The 4,721-nt window shown below is 41.0% G+C and overlaps 1 non-coding gene across 1 annotated transcript; it reads right to left on the bottom strand.

Annotated features, from left to right (window-relative positions):
* Positions 1-820: 820 nt before the first annotated feature.
* LOC126012567 (U1 spliceosomal RNA) lies at positions 821-984 on the bottom strand. Its single transcript, XR_007497022.1, has one exon. It is a non-coding gene; the product is annotated as a U1 spliceosomal RNA (small nuclear RNA).
* Between the last annotated feature and the right edge of the window lie 3,737 nt (positions 985-4,721).

The following is a 4,721-nucleotide window of genomic DNA, read 5'->3' as shown; positions in this document are numbered from 1 at the left end:
AAAGGAAAGGGTAAATAAACATTACAAGAAATAACAGACATTCAAGATATCGTCAGGAGTTACTATAAAAATATTTATATGAAAGAATCTAAAAGAAATGTTTAAATTTTGGATTTATAACCTTCCAAGACTGAAATAAAGTGAAGCAGAGCACCTGTACAAATTATTATCAAAAAATTAAAATGTTGGGGCTGGAGAGATAGCATGGAGGAAAGCGTTTGCCTTTCATGCAAGAGGTCATCGGTTCAAATCCCAGCGTCCCATATGGTCCCCTGTGCCTGCCAGGAGCAATTTCTGAGCATGGAGCCAGGAGTAACCCCTGAGCACTGCCGGGTGTGACCCAAAAACCACAAAAAAAAATTAAAATGTTAATCAAAAGTGTCCCCAAAAGCAAAAACCCTGATTACAAGAAGCATACTAGAAAGTTATTCCAAGCAATTTAAAAATACATACTCTCAATTCTTTTAAGACTCTTGTACCTACATACATTTATATAATTATAAGACTTTTATTTTTCCTTGTATTGATATGATGTATCACATTTGTTGTCTAGCATATATTAAACCATCCTTGTATGTTTAAGATAAATCCCACTTCATCATGAAATTTTAATATATTGTTGTATTTGATTTGCTAGTATTTTTATATATTTTTAATTTAAGTAACATGGTTATAGTTGGGTTACAGTCACAAACAGAACACCCCCCTTCACCAGTGTAACATTCCCCCCTCCCAATGCCCCCCCTCCCATCCCCTACCTGAGACAGGCATTCTACTACAGTTATTTGGAGGTTTTTTTGTTGTTGTTGTTTTTTCTTTTCAGGGGAGAGTGCAAACTCAGTCCCCCACTACCACAAATTATGCAGTCAATTTTCCCACATTTGGAGAAATCGCATGGGTCAGCACACCCGGAGTGCAATAGATAAGCCTTGCCCTGGGGAAACCACCTTCTTGATCATGGTATCTCCCCTGCCAGGTAAATATGGTTATTTGTTTTTAAGTTCAGTAAATTGGTGTTGTTTTTTTTTTCTTAAAGGATAAGGGTTAAAGAAAAAATAGTAAAAGTGTGACAGTGGCAATCGCCGTTGTTTGCATAGGCCCAGAAAAGTATGGGGAAAACGAAAAAAAAATTCCTTGGCCTGATTACAAGAAGGCCTCACCCCCAAGATTTAATGATATAAGACTGACTCTGGGCTCCAGGCATACCAGTCTGTCCAACACAAGTGGTCCGGGTGCAACTTTTTCTCACTTTAGCTTTTGTTGGTATCAGGTTCCTATATTTAAAGATTCTGGATTCTATGCATTTCTTTCCTCAAAGTCAGGCTGATGTGGAGCATCCTTTAGTTTCAGCACACCATTAGATGTGGAGCAATCTGCCCTGCAAGCAGGCTGTTGCTGAGTCATCTGGGTGTTGAGAGCACTCTCCGAAGAAAGTCAATGTCAGAGCAGTAGTAGGTTTTCCCTTGTAGAAGTTTGGATCCTGGTAATGTTATAGACAATTGTGGTTGTTTCCATAAAAGGTATCCATTGTTCAGGTGTGTATGGGTGATGCCCATTCTTCTGAGACCTAAGTCAAATCATTATGCCAATGTTCAGGGTATAAGGCCTAACTACATTGCCAAATTTGTGTTCCCATCTCTATTAGAAAAGAACTTGTTTGCATATGTATTATTTTCCCATTTTAATGTGCCTATGCAAAACAGAAACAATGCCACAAGTTATTGTTGGTATATTTGGGAGCCGACGAATAAAGTCCAACATTCCCCGTAACTTGATTCAAACATGCATTCTACACAGAGATACTCTTCTACCAGTATTGCTTATAAAACAGATATTATAGGGAGAAAAGCAAACAATCAAATAAAAAAAAAACAGTGGACAAAATTGTCACTATATGAGGATATTAAAAAAGAGTTATAGATGTTAAGGGAATACATCTGAGATATACAAAGGAGATACAAGTGTCCCTTTTTTGTTTTAGAAATAGTCAAGAGGGAGGATGTTGTTTCTGAGACACCACTTTGGTCTGTGATTTTGCCAAGCGAAGAGCCGCATGGAGCCATATCATCCCCGTGTTGCCTGTTGAAGCTTCCAACTCCCCCAGAGGCATTTGCTTCCTAATTGCTGGAAGCTGGAAGTTCACCAGTCCCCTCCCTGCCCCCTGCAGGAATGAGGAAACCAGGAGTCTCCTTTAAACTGTTCCTCACCAGAACCCACTTGCTGGGACCCTGAGCAGGCAGCCAGGGGGTAGCCCTGGGGACCAGAAGGAAGGAGAGAGAAGGCTAGGGGGTGGGGGTGGCAGCCGGGGCTGCATCTTCTCCTTAGCTTGGCCAAAAAGCCTACTGCATGGAGCCATGTCATCTCCATGTTGCCTGCTGAAGCTTCCGACTCACCCCAAAACATTATTGTGAAAGATATGCAATCCACACCTTGACCAAAACAAAAATCATTAGTACAAAAAAATTGTTAAATGTGGGATAATAGTAGGTGGGAGTGAGGGAATAAAGGAATAAAATGAGCTTCTGAGCGGCATTCTGAATATGACAAACATATTAAACACAATGATATCCAAATATTTTGTGAAACCTCGCAAGGTTTCACAATGGAGAGGTTTAGTAAGGAAAATTACCTGGGACTTCCTGAAACCAGAACCTCTTCTGCTGCCATTCCCTATGCTGGCTGGGAATCCCGGCTCCCAGGAAGGAAAGAGATCCTTCAAGAGCTGGAAGGCCAGAAGTTCAAAGCCCCCACCCAAACACTCCCTCTGGAGCCAGGTGGGAAATGGGGAAAGCCTAGGGTAACCTTTAAGCTCCTCAAAGGGACCCACCTCGCTGGCTTGCCCAGGCATGTGGCCCAGGTGAAGTCCTAGAGTCCTGGAGGATGGAGCTAGCAGCCTCCACCATGCCAAAGGCCTGTCTAACCAGGCATAGGAAGGGAGCGGGGCTTGGGTCACCCCAGCACCCTGCTACCTCCGTCCTCCAGAACTCCAGGGCTTCCCCTGGGCCACATGCCTGGGCAAGCCAGTGAGGTGGGTCCCTTGGAGAGGCTTAAAGGTTACCTTAGGCTTTCCCCATTTCCCACATGGCTCCAGAGAGAGGGTTTGGGTGGGGGCTTTGAACTTCCGGCCTTCCAGCTCTTGAAGGATCTCTTTCCTTTCTGGGAGCTGGGAGTTCCTGCCAGCATGGGGTTTGGCAGGCGTCCACCATGCCAAAGGCCTTTTTAACCAGGCCTAGGTAGGGTGTGGGGCTTGGGTCACCCCAACACCTTGCTAGTATTTTTTTGAGGATCTTTGCATCTATGTTCATCAGGTATATAACTTTTTTGTGTTGCTTCTTCTTTTCGTAACATTTGCTATATAGAAACTGTTCAGGGGTGTTTCTGTTTCTTTGATTTCCTCCTGAAAGAGCCTGAAAAGGATTGGTAGTAGCTCTACTTTTAAGTTTAGATAAAATGCATCAGTGAATCCATAGGGCCTGGGCTTTTGTTTGGGGGACTCTTTTGACTACCATCTTGATTTTTTTTAATAGTAATCAGTCTGTTCAAGCATTCCATATCTTCTTGGTTTAGTCATGGGAGGTTATAGGACTTCAAGAATAATTTATTTCTTCTAGGTTTTCTTGCTCAAAACATAAAGATTTTCAACTAGTCCCTGATGATCCTTTGCATCTCTGTGGTTTTTCTTTTTCTTTTTTTTTTTTTTTTTTTTTTGGTTTTTCGGGCCACACCCGTTAGATGCTCAGGGGTTACTCCTGGCTATGAGCTCAGAAATTGCCCCTGGCTTGGGGGGACCATATGGGACGCCGGGGATCGAACCGTGGTCCTTTCCTTGGCTAGCGCTTGCAAGACAGACACCTTACCTCTAGCGCCACCTCGCCGGCCCCACTCTGTGGTTTTTCTTATGCTTTTCATTTCTAGTTCAGTTTATAGGATACTCTCTATGTGAGTCTGTCAGAGGTTTGTCGGTCTTGTTTATTTGTTTAAGGAACTATCTCTTGGTTTAATTAATATTTTGGATTATTTTCTTGAATTCAAACTTACTAATTTCTGCTCTAAGTTTTATCATTTCCTTTCTTCCTGCTTTGAGCTCCTTTCATTAATCCTTTTCAAGTTTCGTAAACTGTTCGGTTAAATTATTTATATGGGTCTTTTCTTCCTTCCTGATAAATGCTTGCATATCTATAGCCTTTCCTCTTCACAGGGCTTTATCTGTATTCCCACAAGTACAAAGAGCTCATTGAAATGAATAGCTCACCAAGATGTGAAGGAACAACAACTATATTATCATTAAACTTATATGAAAGTTTCATGTATAAAAATCATCTTATGAAATTCATGGTCTAAAAATTAGTTTTTCAAGAAGCATTAAAAGGGCTTCTTTAAAAGACAAGTGCATAAACATGCTAAACTTCATCAAAATAATGGCAATAAATTCCTTTATCTGAATAGTTCAGACAAATATTCTTTCTTCTTGATAAATGCTTGCATATCTATACCCTTTCCTTTTCACAGGGCTTTATCTGTATTCCTACAAGTTTTTACAATTTATGTCCTTTCATTTGTTTTCATGAATCTTAATTTTCTCTTTGACCTAATGCTTCTTGATCTGATCTTGCTTTGGCACACTGATTATTCAGCAGTGAGATGTTTGACTTCCAGGTGTTATTTCTTCATTTGTTTGTGATTAACTTCAATTTTCAGTGCATCATGATCTGAAAATAGTT

Source organism: Suncus etruscus, chromosome 6 (genome assembly GCF_024139225.1).
Source record: "Suncus etruscus isolate mSunEtr1 chromosome 6, mSunEtr1.pri.cur, whole genome shotgun sequence".
Taxonomy (NCBI): Eukaryota; Metazoa; Chordata; class Mammalia; order Eulipotyphla; family Soricidae; genus Suncus; species Suncus etruscus.
Note: the sequence above shows the minus strand (reverse complement) of the source record. Positions and strands in the feature narration are given on the sequence as shown.